Below are 17926 nucleotides of genomic sequence, written 5' to 3' on the forward strand. Positions count from 1 at the left end.
CCTAAGGAGGGGTCATCCCTGTGGAGGATAAAACTGAGGAAAGATGATTCTGGTAACTGAGAAGAACTGGCTTTCACCTAACACTCCAGCATCTAAACCATTTGTTCCTTCTCCCAGTACACACCTTCAACACACACATTTTCCTGATTTTGGTGAAAAACCCTGCCTTATTGTTTTTTTTCCATTGCTTGATCTCTGCTGTCTGTTCTGCGCTTTTGCACCTGCTACTGATGCCTCGTTGTTTTTTTTTTTTACATGGTATTAATTTTCCTCCTTGTTGTCTTCCCTTCCAAATAGAATTTCTCAAGGCTTTCAGTGTATTCCACTCCATGCTAGGGACTATGTGTGGAAAGGGATAAAAGGAAGCGAAATAAAAGGGCACTGATATTTGATAAACGCCTAATACATGCTAGGCATTGGATAAGCACTTTCACATAAATAATTGGACCAAATTTCATGAACCCATATGAGGTTGATAGTATCATTCCCATTTATAGGTCATAAAAGCAAAGGTTAAAGAGATTAAAGAACTTGGCTGCAATGGCATGGTGAATAACAAGAAAAGAAATTGCTCTACTTTCTTCTAGTCTTTTTAAAATATATATTTACTGGTTAGTTGACATAATGAATCAGCTCCTTCTTTTGACATTTTTAATACTACAACTGATAGTAATACTATTATATAATATTATTATTACTATGTTCAGGTTTCCTTTGAAATACTTTATTTGTGTTATTTCATTTAATTTTTTCAACAATCCCATGATATATATGTTAACTGCCATTAGGTACACATCTGGTAAATGGAGATGTGTAATGGATCCATAACCTAAATATAAGAGCTAAAATAATAAAATTCTTAAAAGAAAACATAGGGGCAAATACTCATGACCTTGAATTTGGCATTAATCTGAGGTATGGGACTAACAGCATAAGCAACAAAGGAAAAAAAATAGATAAACTGGCCTTCATCAAAATTAAAAACTTTTGTGCATTGGAGGACATTATCGAGAAGTGAAAGAACCCCTACAGAATTGGAGAAAATATTCATAAACTTTCTGATAATGGTCTAGTGTCTAGGATATGTAACGTACTCTTACATTTCAACAACAAAAAGACAAACTACCCAACTAAAACATGGACAAAGGACTTGAATAGACAGCTCTTCAATATACAATAGTGAACAACCATATGAAAGATGAACCAACACATCATTAGTCATTAAGGAAATGCAAATCAAAACCTAATGAGGTACCACATCACACCCAAGAGGATGCCTGTAATTAAAAAAAAAAAAACCCCGAAAAAAACAGCTGTTGGCAAGGATATAGGATAATTGAAGCAGCATATATTGGTGGGGATGTAAAGTGGTTCAGTGTCTGTGAAAAACAGTTCGGTGTTTCCTTTTAAAGTTAAATCGATAATCACTATATCTGCAATTACATGCCTAAGTATATCCCCAAAATAAATGGAAAAGAGGCATGCAAACAAGTACATGAATACACCTGTTCTTAGCAGCACTATTCACAATGCCCAGAAGATGGAAACTTCCCAAATGTCCATCAGCAGATAAACTGATAAACACATTGTGGTACATACATACAATGGAATATTATTCACCCATAAAAAGAATGGAGCTCTGATGCATGCTACAGCATGGATGAACCGCAAAAATGTTATGCCAGGTGGAAAATGTCGGACACAAAAGGTCACCTGTTGTATGATTCCATTTATATGAAATATCCAAAATAGATAAATTCATAAGTGTAGAATGCAAATTGGTGGATTCTTGGGGCTGGTGGGAGGAAGAAACAGGAGGGACTGCTTAATGGGGCAGAAATTTTCTTTGAAATAATGGAAATATTTTTGGACCTAGATGGAAATATTGATTGCATAGTATTGTGACTGTTCTAAATGCCAGGACTTGTTCACTTTAAAGTGGTTAATTTTAAAAAATTTATGTTAACATCACTTCAATAAATTATTTTTTAAAGTTCCATGAAAGTATTTCTTTTTTGGAATAAAATGAGATAACAAATGTGAAGCTGCTTGGGAATGATAATGTATGTAAATGTGAGATTTTCTCACTACTATGATCATTCCCCTCTGCTTGAATCATGAGGTAGGGGTGGGGTGGGGGGATCCTTTAAATAGATTGCTAGTCAGAGAAAACATCTAACTGTTGTGATCAGTAATGTTGATTTAGAATCAGAACAACTGTAGGAGTCAGGACTCAATTAGTGAAGCAGAACCACTGTGATTTATTCTAGTAGTTTGGCCTTAGACAATCATTGGAGCTGGTGAAGCAGCTTATGTAGGCCTCTTGCCCCTACTTTCAGGGCTGCAGCCTGAAGTCCTCAGTCTTGCTGTTGGGGAGGGAAGATGGACATGAAGTCTGAGAGCTAGGGTTAACTGAAACCTGAGACCCTGTGTTGCACACCCTGAGGAGCAACTGGAGCCTGTGACTGTGTTGCTCTGGAACCTACAGTGGTCTCTCACCAACACATCAGTAGGCATTAGGGAAATGCAAATCAAACCTACAACCAACCTCCAATTTCAAGAGTAGTTCACTTTACCACAGATCTGCACAGGGACCTAGTCCAGGATTGAAAGAAGCTGCAGGAGTTGTGGGAGTTGCACTTCTGGCTGTTGCTCCATGCCAACAAGGTGAGCCAACAGACCTGCAGCTACTCCAGTGAATTGCAATAGTGCTCACTTTCAAACGTGAACACAGATTCTACTTTACTTCAGCCTTCCAACTTTCTCGCAAATTTCTACAGTGGCAAATCTTAATGCTGAAACATTCAGTAAAGGGAATTCTGAGAAATACAGTCCCAGATTAGCTAAAGTGACAGTACAAAATCACCATAGTAGGTGGAGCAAAGGTAGAAAACTCAAATGCTATGAGGGTCATGTCTTTAATATTAATACACGGGGCAGACTGAATTTAATAAAGAGGGCAGATGCCCTATTTAAAGGGGTTTGTCTGTATTTTTAGGAGGGTGATTGATATTTTCCTTGGTGCTTTGTAAAAATCCTATTTATTTTAGAGAAATTAACCTCTTTCAAAATGCATATGCATATTTTTTCAATGTCTTTTGTTTAGTTAATTTTTTAGAGAAGTCACAACTTTTCAAAAAATCATGCATAATGTATAGAGTTTCAGTATTTTTCTCAGTGTTTTTAATGTTTTTTTCTTAACTTTTTTTAGTAGTTTTTATATATCAGAGTTTTGTGGGGGTTGCTCAACTTTTTCAATGTTTCATTATATGACTTCTGTTTTTGAGTGATATTTAGGATAAACTCTACTCCAAAACAAGTGATAATCTGCTCCAATTTATATTAGACCTGAGTTTATTGTTACTTATTGAGCACAATGTTGTCAAATTTCTTTTCCACAAAAAACTAGAAATATATGTGAAATATCCCCAATTGTTAAATATTGCCGATTAATTCAACTCCATTTTTAAAACTAGGTAGAACAAACCTTTGTGCATACTTCCAATTTGTATCCCCATTCTCCAAACTTTTGTTAAGTACTTTCTTTATGCCAGACACTGAGTTAACAGCCAGACCTGCAGAGATGAAGAAACCATGATTCCTATCCTTCAGGACCTCACAAATGAATAGGCAGATTAAAAAACAATCAGTAGTATCAATGTGTACAGCACTACAGGAAAGAGCACAGAAGAAGAGCAGAGTTCAATGGGGGTTGGGGATGACTTTGATGTATGAATCAAAATGTGAAGTATGTCTTTGGGGGAGTCTGGAGGGAAAAAGAATTATGAAATTTCAAGCACTGAGAACAGCGTACGTATTTTGAAGTGCTTCAGGTGTTTGGGACTTTCTTTGTATTTTTCTTTGTTTTGTAAGTTGATGCATGCCAGAAGCCCTCCATGAGGGAGCAGAGAGTAATGTAAGTTGTATGGAAGCAGACAACATAAATAAAATGTGATTTTAGGTCCATTAGTGAGGGGACCCCAACCCCGCTTATCATATCACTTACTTCTTTAACTGATGGTGTGATTCTACAGTACTGACTGCCATTCCCAATTAAAATCTCTCAGAAAGATTTTACCATGAAATTTATGTAAGTCATTCCCAGCCCTCTCCCCTAGAAATGAGTTTATCAAATCCTTCCCTCAGAATAGATTTAGATGGAGGTAAGAGAAGGAATATGAAGATCCTGGGAATCCACATGCAGTGAAAGAAAACTGGGGTAATGTTCTTCATGGAGCGTGGGGAAAAGTACAAAACTTAAGAACAGATTTCTACTATAATCTTGAAGTAACTGAAATGGTGAAACTTCCTTCTGGAAGATAGACTTAAAGCCTTGGTTAGCCTTTGTCTTGAATTCTCTTTCCTGTTTTCCTGGTTCATTTCAACATGGTTGCTTAGAATCTGTGGTCAACATGGGTTCATTGCTTCGTACTTTATTCAAGGTGAGAGACTTTCCATGCCCACAACCTTTTTCCAGATGGGGAGAGAAGCCAACTGGTGGAGTAAACATATTGGTTTAATTTTTAAGGCTGCTTTGCTTCCTATTAAGTGCACAGTGTTGCCAGATGAGCTCTTCTCCTTCCAATACACCTTGACCAGAGAGAATCTTATCAAGTCCTAGAAAATGGCTGTAACGTGTTTCCTCATCAGAGGAATAGAGGAGTTCGAAAATTTCATGAGAAACATTCGCATGTTCTGGTCTCATTAAAGAAAGCATCATATGTGTTTTAGGAGGCAAACATGAGGCATGAGATCAGTGGAGAAAGGAACTGGACTTTTCATTTTGACACTGTTTGCTATTGAAGAAATTTTGTGGTCTGGCAGAAATGCTCATAATTACCTTTGTCTAAATGCTTGAGTTGGTTCTTCAAAGTAAAGTTGTAGAAAAATCTTGCTATTAATGTCTGTGCTGGTTTGAAAGGATTATGTACCCTAGAAAAGCCATGTTTTCATCTAAATCCCATTTCATAAAGGCAGAATAATCCCTATTCAATGCTGTATGTTTGAAACTGTAATCAGATCTTCTCCCTGGAGATGTGATTAAATCAAGAGTGGTTGTTAAACTGGATTAGGTGTTGACATGTCTCCACCCTTTGGGTGGGTCTTGATAAGTTTCTGGAGTCCTATAAAAGAGGAAACATTTTGGAGAATGGAGATTCAGAGAGAGCAGAGAATGCTGCAGCACCACGAAACAGAGAGTCCACAGCCAGTGACCTTTGGAGATGAAGAAGGAAAACACCTCCCAGGGAACTTCATGAAACAGGAAGCCAGGAGAGAAAGCTAGCCGATGACGCTATTTTCACCATGTGCCTTTCCAGATGAGAGAGAAGCCCTGACTGTGTTTGCCAGGTGCCCTTCCACTTGAGAGAGAAACCCAGAACTTCATCAGCCTTCTTGAACCAAGGTATCTTTCCCTGGATGCCTTTGATTGGACATTTCTATTGACTTGTTCTAATTGGGACATTTTCTCAGTCTTAGTACTTACTTGTAAACTAGTAACTTATTAAATTTCCCTTTTTAAAAGCCACTCTGTTTCTGATATATTGCATTCTGGCAGCTAGCAAACTAGAATATCACTTCTAATGTTTTATGAAATTGCTAGACACTAGAGTTCAAGTGACCTTGTACTGAGCCCTAACTCTGCCAAACCCCATTTATGTGATTTTGGGTAAGATACTTGTTCTAGTTTGTAAGCTGCTGGAATTTAATATACCAGAATTTGAATGGCTTTTATAAAGGGAATTTAATGTTACAGTTTACAGTTCTAAACCTATTAAAATGTCCAAACTAAGGCATCCAGAAAAGATACCTTAATTCAAGGAAGGCCAATAGGTCAGGAACACCTCTGTCAGCTGGGTAGTCGTGTGACTGGCATATGCTGGTCTCTTGCTCCCAGATTCTGTTACTTTAGGTCTCTGTTCCTGTGGGAGTTTCTCACTTTGCTTCTCCAGCTTTCATCTCTTGGCTTCCTTTGGCTCTCTCCAGGTTCTAGCTTGCTTAACATCTCATGATGACATCTGCTGAGCTCCAGACATCTCCACACATCCATGTCTCTGTTTTCCAGGTGTTGGCATCTGTGTCAGCTCTGGACTCTGAAGTTTCTGTCGACTCTGCCCTCTGTCATTTCTCTCCAAAATGTTTCCTCTTTTAAAGGATTCCAGTAAACCAGTCAAGACCCATCTGGAATGGGTGGAACCACATCTCTGTGGAAATAATCTAATCAAAAATTTCTTCCCTACAGTATTGAATTAGTATTAAAAGAAAAGGCTGCCCCCACAAGATTGAATCAGGATTAAAACATGGCTCCCTGGGGTGGCCATGGTGGCTCAGCAGGCAGAGTTCTTGCCTGCCATGCCAGAGACCTGGGTTTGAGTCCCGGTGCCTGCCCATGCAAAAAACAAAACCAAAAAAGCATGGCTTTTCTGGAGTATGTAATACTTTCAAACCAGCACAGTACCCTTTCAGAGTCTCAGTTTTCCTTACCTGTAACGAAGGACTGTTAATAATTTCTCCTCTCTAGAGTTGTGTATAGACAAGCAAGTAAGGCTGTAAAACACTTAGAATTCCTGGCACATAGTAAGCCACTTGCACGTTGCCTATCTTTATGGTTAGCATATAGGGTTCTCACAGACACAGAGTTACTTGACTGACGCGTTAGTTCTACAGATAGAGCAGTTGTTATTGACATTTTCACTTTTGAAAATTGCCAATTATAGTGTCCACAAATTAGTAGGAGGGTTGTAGCTCAAACTTAGCTCTTTGGACTCCAGATCAACTCACTATATCACTACTTCATCTTGACCATGAACACCAAGGCGCTTCAACCCAGGGGTGAATTTCAAAACATTTATCATTGAGAAAGAGGCCCAGGGTAGGTCTTTTTAACTAACAGATATGGATGTATTTCACAATTTTCACCACTGATGTAGTCATACCAAACTGGCCAGCTTTTTGTCAGTCCTGCATAAACTATATCGTATAAAAAAGATTTTCAGGAATTTTAGATTAGTTATATTGTCAACTTCCTCGAATGAGTCTCTGACTCTGGGTAGTCAAGGGTTAATCTCAGAAAAGTAACCTTTGGTTGCAGGGTATTATTAGCAAGTTGAAAATAAGACAAAACAAGAAGATGCTTTTTTTCCATAATTTGTCATGAAAATAGTGTAAGATTCTTTGCTGGGGAGGGTCTCTACGACCCCAGCCTACAAGTAGGGTTTCTTAAGTTCTCTACATTTGAGTGCAGGATATATTTTTGGAGAGTCATAACATAGATTAAACCTCTCTGTATTTTGCATGTTTGGGCAGTTGCTGCTTTCACCATTTCCAGTTTATAGTATGTTTTATAATAGTTAACTCTTAGCTCATGTGAGATAGCTAATAAGAAGCATATGTTTTTCTTATGGTCAAAGTTGGGCTCTGCCAACTGTTTAAAAAGCTGAAAATGTGATCAGACTTCAAGTCGAGATAAGAAAGCAGCTAATCTGAATAGGACCAATTTAAATGAGAATACAGGGTAAAGGATGATATAGTCCATATCTTAAAACTTCAACGTAACTTATGTGTGAGACCAAAGGAACAGATGTTTACTTAGTGCAAAATTTATATTTTTGGTAGCATGTTATCTAATTTAACTTGTGTGGTCCGTTTATTTGAACACCATAATTACACAGAATTTTTAATAGAGCATGAGATTTTTGGGGGCTGTACAGATTAATGCGATGTCCCGATACATCCTAGAGTAATTTGGGCAGAAAATAAAAAAGTATTTGCAAAATCCCCTTGGGGGACTGAGGAGGAAGGAAGAAATACTCAACTTCCCCATCTGGGGAATCCTGATATTCTTGCAAGCAGCAAGGCCAACCAGTTCAATAGGTTGAGCCCTTGATCTTGGGGCTTGTCTCCATGAAATTTATTCCTGCAAAGGAGAAGCTAAGCCTACTTATAATTATGCCTAAAGGTCACCCCCAGCGAACCTGTTTTGTTCTCAGATGTGGCCTCTCTCTCTAAGCCAACTCAGCAAGTGAACACACAACTGCCTTCCCACATACATAGGACATGACTCCCAGGGGTGTAAATCTCCTTGGCAACTTGAAACATGACTCCTGTGGGTGAGCTGAGTCCCAGCATCGTGGGATTGAAAAAAGTCTTCCTGAGAAAAAGGGGGAAGACAGAAATTAGACAAAATGAAGTTTCAGTGGCTGAGAGATTTCAGAGTCAAGAGATTATCTTGGAGGTTACTCTTACGCATTATATAAATATCCCTTTTAGTTTATGATGTAGTGGAGTGGATAGAAGTAAGTACCTAAAACCATGAACTGCATTCCAGTAGCCTTGATTCTTGAAGATGGTTGTATAACTGTATAGCTTTTATAATGTGACTGTGTGATCGTGAAAATCTTGTGTCGATGCTCCCTTTATCTACGGTATGGACAGATGAGTAAAAAAATAAGGTCAAAAAATAAGTAACAGGGCAGTGTAACAGTGGCTCAGTGGCAGAATTCTTACCTCTGATGCCCAGAAACCCAGGTTTGATCCCCGGTGCCTGCCCATGCAAAAATGAAATAAAATAAATAAATACCGGGGGGGATAAAGAGTAAAAAAAAAAAGTTAGGGTTAGATTGTAATACTAGTGGTCAATGAGAGGGAGGGATAAGAGGAATGGGATATATAGGTTTTTTCTTTTGTCTTTTTATTTCTTTGTCTGAGTGATGCATAGATTCTAAAAATGATCACGATGATGAATATACAACTATGATATGATAATGTGAGCCATTGATTGTGTATTTTGGATGGACTGTATGGTGTGTGATGATATCTCAATAAAAATATTTTTAAAAATAGGACTCTGCTACTAGGTGAGGTACTGGACAGGGGGATTGGAGATAGCAGGAAGAGAGAAAAAGAGAACTCTGCATTTGGTATTAAAATAGTTCCCAATGTAACTATCGTTCTTATACCTTATCACTAAGACAGCGATGTGATTCCTTTCTTTTCCCAATTTATGTTCAGCAAGCAAATCTTCTGTGGCTCCTTCCACATAGTGTTGATGGCGGGGATTGAAGTTATAGGTTTACGAGCAGAGAGGCTGCAGATACACAGTGCATTGTGTCCTGGTCATAGCAGCACTCAATGATTGTGAATAAATATGTAAATAAATAAAGAGCTCCGGTAAGCGGATTAAGACCCATCTTGAATGAGCAGAGACACTTATTCATCCAAACCGCTTAATCAAAAGGTTCCACCCTAAACAATAGGTCTGCCCCCACAAACTGGATTAAGAAAAAGAATATGGCTTGGTCCGTTACAGTTTCAAACCAGCACAGTACGTACAGATGGGAAATAGAAACTCAAGGTTGTTATGTGACTTTCCCGAGGTCACAAAGCTGGTAAATGGCACTTAGGAATCAAAACCAGTGATTTGGGTTTCAGAGTCTGTACTCTTAATAAATATGCTCCTCAACTCATAGGACTGTTTGTTATGAATGAAGATAAAAAAGAAATATGAGTATGAAAGCAGTTTGCATAAAGGGTTATAAAAGTGTCATAAAGTAAATATTGATATTTGTAGTCAATTTGGTTTTACCTCCTTTGCTCTCCCTGAGCTAAAATCAGAGAAGTGGTGCTGTCTAGAACCCCTTTTTTAGCAATTCTTTTCCAGACTTTCTGAATCAAAAATGAAAAAGCCAAGAATTTCTTTCGCTGACAGTATTCCTGTAGGGTTGATGTCAACCTACATCAACCTTGTAGGCTGAAAAAACTACTTGGAGAGTAGTTTTTTCTGCCTCTGTTTAACATTTAAAAAAAATTTATATTAGGTAATGACAAGGTGAATTTATTTAAATGTTTTGTGTATGTATATGTGTATTAGATTCTAGAGAATCAAAGATGAGTATGTCACAGCCCTAATATAAAGAAGTTCATTGTTTTTAAACATGCAAGGAATTATATTCTTCCTGCTCAAAGTTTAGTCCTTGAATAGCAATATCAGCATGATCTGGGAACTTGTTAGAAATGCAGACTCTCAACCCTCACCCTCCTACACCAACTGAATTCAGAATCTGCATTTTAACATGATTCCTAGGTGATGGGTTGGCAAGCACTGCGCTTTAATTGAAGCTAGAAGTGCTATAGTAGACTATATATTAATTATCATGAAAGCTGATATTGGTACACCAGGCTGGATTCTGAGCCATGAAGTGTTTGTCCAGAGAAGGCTTCCCAGAGGAACTCAATATCACTGAGGCTTGACGGATGAGCAGTAATTATCAAGGGGGACTGGTGAAAAAAGTGCATCCAAGTCAGAAGGAACCAGAGGTAGGCTGATAGACAGGTGGGCAGCAGGTATATATTATATTCTGACAGTTTCTAGATAACTCAATATGTTTTGGAGAAAAAGAGGGTGAATGTCAAGAGTTGAAGAAAGGCAAACAAGGGGTGGTTGGGACCACCCTCATTTCCATGCTAAGGCATTTGTCGTAATGGGGAGCCATATTTAAATTGCAAGTAGGTGTGAGTGATGGGATCCTATTTTTATTTTAGAAAGTTCACTCTGATTTCCATATGGTAGAAGAACTGGATGGAAGCAAAAGAAAAGAAGGATGTTTGTGAAATTTTTAGATGACATCAAGCTGGGTGGAGTAGTTACAATAATAGATGACTGAAGCAAACTTCATAATGAGTTCACCAGGTTTGGATATTGAATCTGACAAATAGAATGAAATTCAACATGAAAAATGTATGAAGTTCAGCTTTTTTTTTTTTTTTTAACCAGTTGAGAAAGTGCAAGACAGAGGCAAATGGTTTTGAGCAAGTTTGTAAAAAATTCGCCCAATCTTTCCAGGTGGTGTTGGATGTGGTCATGATTTAATTGAGCACAAATTAAATCTGTGCCAACAGTATATGAAAGGACTGAGTCTTTGACTTTATTTGTAGAAGCTAAATGTGTCCATGAGAGGTAACTGGTTCTACTGACTGCCAATCTTCTTTCATCTGTGCCTTCTCCTTATCCTCTACAGTACCACTTTATCAATAGGCTCATCTATTAGTCTCTGGAGATCCACTGTTCTGCACATATTTATCCTTGTATGAGGTGATAGGAAGAGAGGAGTTTTCCGTACAGAAACCTTTTAGATGTTAAGCCTCTATACAGCTTTTCAAAATGCATTCTAATCTTATGCTTGCTCTTGTCTTTACCACTGGACAGAGGCTAGAGAAATATTTTCTATTCCTTCTCATGTTCCCTGTTCCTAGCACAGTACCTGACACAGTCCATGTATTTAATATTGACAAAGGAATGAATGGACAGATGAATAAATGAAATGAATGAATGAAGAATAAAGTGAAACATTGCTATGAAAGAACTCTATGGCACACACAGATATGCATTCACATGAGATTATGGGAAAGCAGCTGTAACATGTCTGAAAAAGAAAATATACAAACACTTATTTTCTGCTCTGAGAAGTAAATGTTCCATTAGCAACACTTAAGTCTTTTCTATAACCGGAGTCATATGTGCGCCCCCAGAAAAAACTTTCCTGCTGAGTTTTCTTATTACTAATAATTACTTTTCTCAGATGATTATTCTGTATAGGCAGTGTGCTGTGAGCTTTATATAATGATTTTCACAGGATCATCACAAAAATCCTAAAGTCAAAGTCTGACCTATTCATGAACATTGTTTAATCATCATGGTAGCTTGATATGGATCAATAAAATATTTTTTATCAGAGGGTCCAATGGTAGCATCACAGTAGGTGCTCCAAACAATGGGTGATGCTACCATTTAAGTAGAGGTGACATATTGGTTCTGAATCTTATGTGTTTTTTAAAAGGTCTGTATCAGGCAACTGTTTACTGGAGCTCAGCCCCAGAACAACCTTTCTTTATTCTCTTTTGTACTGCTACATTTCCTGGATTTCCTTGTAGTTGGCTACCAACAGTTCAGTTTTCCTGGTCTACCAGAAAGTCCTGGACAAATGGGGGTGAGTTGGTTCCCCTTACTCTAAAACTAGGTGTATTAAGTTAGTGGGAGAAATGCAATAGGATTAGAAGGGCTGGGGAAGGTAGTTGCCATTTTTTCTACTAGCAGCAGCACCCAGTGAGTGCACGGACTGATGGTCTCCCAATCAGCAGCTCCTGGGTCACCTCTAGCAGGGTCTCTGGAATGCCAGCAGCTGCAATCTGTATTGGCAGTATAGGCTTCCTGTAGTTACAGATTTCTGGGTAACACTAGCTTTCCTCTTTCATTTCTTTGGCTCTTCTGGTACTTTGTAAATGATTCCCTATTAAATTCCCTCTTTCTGAAATATCTAGGGCTGTTTTTTTTCCTTGATTGGACATGGACTGATAGAGGGCCCCTAAGAAAGATTGCTCCTGAATAAAGAGAATTTCATCCTTGCTCTGTCTGTGCTTTGGAAACAGTACATGCTGACATTCCAGTTGTTAGTTGTTGCATATGACACACCTCAGTGGCATACAGGTGACCTTTGGTCATCCCAGATGGATGAGGCATTTGAGGGGGTATGCATAGGGTGGGGATGAAGTGGGGTAAATCTACTCCAGGTAGAGACAGAGAGAACTATGACTCTCTTTTACATAGGAAATATTACTACCTGAAAGAACACTAGCCAAAAATAATGGGGAATAGAAAAGTTACGTAATATATTGAGTAGAAATTATAAACCATTACTATTAATATTTTTTGGAAAAATTAGTCAAATCTTATTTTATCTTTCATTGTATTATTTATTTACTGTTACTCAGCTTTGAACTTTTCTCAATTGGGTAATAGAATTATAAATAATAATATTTATTATAATCATATTTAATGCTATTAAATATATAATACATATCTATATCTATCTTTCAATCTGAGACATACTAATAATAAATCTCTAAGAGTTGGTTCTGCCTATTTTTGTTTAGGGAAAAAAACTCCCCATGCAATTCTCTGTATCTGTGAAGTGTGACTATAGAAAATGCCCCAAGAAAGCACCAAATGTATTAAACAGTTAAGAATGAAGTAAAATCATGAGTCAACTAGCAGAAAATAGATTTGAGTAGTTAGTAGATTCCTGAGGAGACAATATTTTAAGCTCTGAAGCAAAATTCAAAAAGAAAGATCAACTGGTTCAGCCATAAAATTTTTAAACTTATAAGGAACGAAAGAGATGGGAATAATACCACATAAAATGTATATAAAATGAAAGTGGTGTAAATGTAAAAAGGGTATGTTAACCTGATGAATATCATGCAGCCATTAAAAATCAAAATTATAAACACCATATAACCATAAAGGGCGATATTTAATATAATTTTATAATGTTCACTGTTTGTATAACAATACTGAGTTAGAAATGAAGAAAATAGATTTATGAGTGTGAACTGAGTATATTGAAGTACAAATAGAATTTATAGAGGATTTGAAAAGGGAAAGTGCTGACATGTTATGGTAGGTAGATTGAGGGAGTTCTTTCTCCTTAAAATATTTTCTTATATTTGTTATAATGCTGTTATGCAAACATAAAGTTGGAAAAAATGATAAGAAAATGGCTTAGAGATATTTGTATAATGGTGAATATTAGGATTCCTAGCCCAAACTTCATTTTTAAGAACTTAAAAAAACAATATATCCAATGGAGAATATATTGAAGTCCTAATCCCAGAAATAAAGACAGAGATAATCAAAAGGAGATTGAATGAGAGTAAATGTTTTTTGAGAGTTCAAAGAAAGGTTCAAAGGTGACTAAAGATTGGAGCATGAATGAATGGAGATAGAAGGGCCATTGACCCGTAGAAGGGCAGCGTAAAAGGCAAAGGACAAGCCCCTCCAGATGGCCCAACCCCACTTTCCCTTGTCCAGGTGGGGTCTGGACTATCACAAAGCAAAGGCTGGTGTGGTGGCAGTGGCAGTACATGATGACAGGTGTGGGGAAAGATTGAATTTGAAAAGCTCAGGTGTCAAGTGTGGTTTGATGGAACTTTTCACTTTTCACCATACAAACTGGTATCTGGATTCACAGTTTCTGCACCAATTCATCATTATGGGCCCAGCTAAATGTCTCTGCTTTGAGCTTTTGACTGTAAATCCTATGGTACAGCTGCCAGCAATTATTATGGGTGCACACAGCCCCCGGCCCTCAAAAAGATAGTTTTCAAGCAGTACTTTTGGAAAGAGGCACTTTGCTAAAACTTTCAAGTAGTTTGCAATCTCCCAGACTAGTTTTCTTTTGGCTAGATATATTATTTCATTTTTGGCCACTGACCAAAAGGCAGGATACTGTTGGTGAGTTTACCCAAAGCTACATCTCAGCAGTGACTTCACTTTTTTTGTTTTGATCTTTGACATTGAGCTGCAAACTGTCAACTTTAGTTACCCAGAAATGGTAACCAACTTGGAAAGGGAGCTTGGGGTTGTGCCATCTTTGAGAGACGTCTCCTCTCCTGATGCATTAGAGGGGGACGAGAGCAACCCCTCATGTGACTGGGGGCAAAAATCCCCTTCATTAGCATAATAGCCCAATTGCCTTTATTTATAACCAAACATACTGTTTTACTTAGAAGAAATTTTTGAAAATAGTGAAAGCTAAATGTTTGAAATTAGCTGTTCTAAATAATGTGTCAGGTATTGAATTCCAAAATGTATCTGGAAACACTATCTAAAAATTAGAAACTGTCTATGTAATCCATAGAATGGATGTTATATAACATTCATCTCAGAGAGTGAAGCTATCAGAACTATGCTGGTTGGATGTCACAGACAGATTCATAATTTAGTTGTTCTCATAATCCCCTTTCCTCTGGTTGATTGTGCTGCAGCTGTGGCACATCATAAAATATATAACCTAAGCCTGCTTAACATCATTGTTTGGCCAGCCCACTAAAAACATCATGGGGAAAATGATACTACATTAGTTTGGAGATCCCTAAATTTCAGTCCGGCAACAAAGCTTGTATTTTTTTTTTCCCTTTGATGAAAGGAAGCGTTGCGTTATGGAAATAACAAAGATTTTGGAGACTGATGTTTCTAAATCATAATTTCTTATGAAATCTATGTAATAATATATGCATCATAATAGTGCCTTAATAATCAGATGAAGTAAAATGAAAAGCTTTGCTTTTATTAGAATTTCAATTAAATTTGTAAGCCCTGTAATTTCGGGGTAAGTTGCTTAGCCACTCTGTACCTCGATTTCCCCATCAATAAAATAGGTATTATGATACTGCTGTCAGAGGGTTGAGTAAAAATTAAGTAACTTATATGACAAGATCGTAGAATAGTGTTCAATGAACAACTTTAATAACAAGTGCTCAATAAATGTAGTTGTGGTTGTCCTCAATATTATTCATCAACAATTGATTAAAGGGCCCTTTGCCTCTGTCTTGGTGCTAATAAGCTGTTTCATGTGAAGAAAACAATATGAGCTCAGAAGGATTTAAGCTATTATAGGCATTTTTCATTCATGGGATGGTGGGCAAATAGGAGAATAAAGACAAGGTGGGAGCTGTACTATAGTGTGTTACTAATAAAGAAAAGTAATATAACTACTAATGAGAAGTACTCATGAAATAGTTAAAAGTTTATCTGTTAAGTGTCTTGAGGACTTTATCAAGTAACTTGGGTTTTTTTTTTTTTTACAGGAGAAACTGAAAAGCCAGCAAAGATTTAAATCAGCCGATCATATGACCACATCTGTATTTTTGAAAAATGACTAAAGTGGATGTGGATGATGAATAAAGAGGGAGTGATGAGATGCAGAGAGATAGTCAGGAAGTTATTGCAGAAGGTGGGGTCTGGACTATCCCAAAGCAAAGGCAGCAGTAATAGTAAAGAGGAACAGCTACAGAAGACAATATGGGGGTGAAATCAATTCAATTTATTGACTAATTGGATGTGGGGGATAAAGGCAAGAAATAACCAAAGCTGTCTGGAGGTTTCTAACTGTGAAAATGGTTAGATGAGAAAGCCACGGTGGAGAATGTGAGCACATAACAGAACATGTTGAGTTTGAGATTTTAATGGATCATCCAGTGGTTGAAATCATTGGTGTGAAACATTGCCTAGAAATATTTCATAAAAGGAGGAGATAAGGACATAGCTTGGAACTTTGAAGAGTGTCTCTATGTCTAATCAGTAAATAAAAGTGCCAGAGACCAGCATTTACAAGTCAGAGGGTAGGAGGTAAAGTCAGGACAGAGAGAGTAGCATCATGGAAACGTAGAGAAATACACATTCCAAAGGAAACAGGAGGTCAACGGTTAGTTTTTTAAAATCTTTTTATTTAGAAGTATTCACACATGTACAGTCCAAACACATTATGCACTCAGTGGCTCACAATATAATCACATAGTTGTGTATTCTTCACCATGATCATTTTTAGAACATTTGCATCACTCCAGGAAGAGAAATAAAAAAAAACAACTCATACATCCCAGACCCCTTATCCCTCCCTCTCATTGACCCACACTATTTCAATCTACCCAATTTTTACCCTTTATCTCCCCCTAGTATTTATTTTTATCCTTTTTTTTTTTTTAACTCATCTGTCCATACCCTGTATAAAAAAGAGCATCAGACACAAGGTTTTCACAATCACACAGTCACATTGTAAAAGCTATGTAGTTATACGGTCTTCTTCAAGAATCAAGGCTACTGGAACACAGCTCAACAGTTTCAAGTACTTCCCTCCAGCCACTCCAATAGAATTTTTAGGAGTATTTAGTTATCATTAAGAAAAAGGTAGTCTATTCAAAATGTTTATTTAATGCTGTTTACTTAGTACCAATTTTTCCACTTGCACTCTTTTTTCACCCATGTTCATTCTCCTTGGTCCTTAATCACCACATACCCTTTATAAACTCCATTTGCCGCCTCAGTTTTCTTCCAGGTTCTTCAATCTCTGCCTGTTAAACAGATTATCCAAATATTATTAAAGGGAGGGATAAAAGAATATGTGAGTGACGTGAGCATCCTTGAGTCCTGTAACCCCTCCCCGTGAGGATTCAGAACAGACCTCTGCTCTAGAATGTTGCATGTCTAGATGAAAACAAAATTTCCCTCCTGGTGTCTAGAAGAGTTTGTCTGTGCTGTAAATGGTTGTTATTTTAAAAATATTTGGATCATATAATGAAAAATTTCCAGTAAAAGTTTGAGGTCATATAAATATGATCTTCAGGCCAAAGTTGACAAATGGATAAAAGAAACAAATCTTTGCATGGTCAGTGCAGTGCATTAAAAGGCTTGTTATGGGTTCAAGGGCAGTTCAGTGGTAGAATTCTCGCCTGACATGCAGGAGACCTGGGCTTGATTCCCGGTCCGTGCACTCCGCTGCCACCCCTCTCCCCCAAAAAAGTCTTGATATAATCATATGCCTAGGTGTGATAGTTTTATAATTTATCTTTCATCCTGTCTACTTATGGATCTGCCTGTTCTTTAGTAAGATAATAGAATCCATTGTAAACTGTAAAATCCTATGTAACACAGATGTCACTACTCTTTCCAGTGTTTGGATACAAATGAAGTCATGCTGACAGAAAAAAAAAAAATAACCTGAAGTTTCTTATATTAACTTAGATTGTACCTATAGGACTTTTATACTACTAAGCTTTCTGCCTCACAATATTTCAGAGAGTCCCTGAAGCAAACATACGTGCTTAACAACTAGTTTGTCACCTACAGAGTATTATTCCTCTTTTACTCAGATTTCATATGGGCTGCTTCTCCCTCTGACACTGCTTTTTGTGTCAATGTGCGATAATAATACCCAGGTCTGGGGTGCTATTTCACAATCATAAGGTCTCCAGTCCTGGGAGTGCCAGAGTGGACCTAGGTTCTAAACAGAAATGAGGAAAGTGGCATTTTTCCACTTGTGTCATGAATTAGTCAGCTGGGCCCCCAAAAGAATGTTATTTCTGACCATGGTCT

General features: G+C 37.5%; 1 long non-coding RNA gene across 5 annotated transcripts in view; it reads left to right on the top strand.

The window, feature by feature from the left end:
* Positions 1 to 15981, top strand: part of LOC143689000 (uncharacterized) — a 221443-nt gene extending 205462 nt beyond the window's left edge. For all 5 annotated transcript variants that reach the window (XR_013178447.1, XR_013178444.1, XR_013178449.1 and 2 more), the window contains one exon: positions 15643 to 15981. This is a non-coding gene — a long non-coding RNA (uncharacterized LOC143689000). The remainder of the gene's footprint in view (positions 1 to 15642) is intronic.
* The last annotated feature ends 1945 nt before the right edge of the window (positions 15982 to 17926 follow it).

The sequence above is a fragment of the Tamandua tetradactyla genome, chromosome 6, assembly GCF_023851605.1.
Source record: "Tamandua tetradactyla isolate mTamTet1 chromosome 6, mTamTet1.pri, whole genome shotgun sequence".
Lineage (NCBI taxonomy): Eukaryota > Metazoa > Chordata > Mammalia > Pilosa > Myrmecophagidae > Tamandua > Tamandua tetradactyla.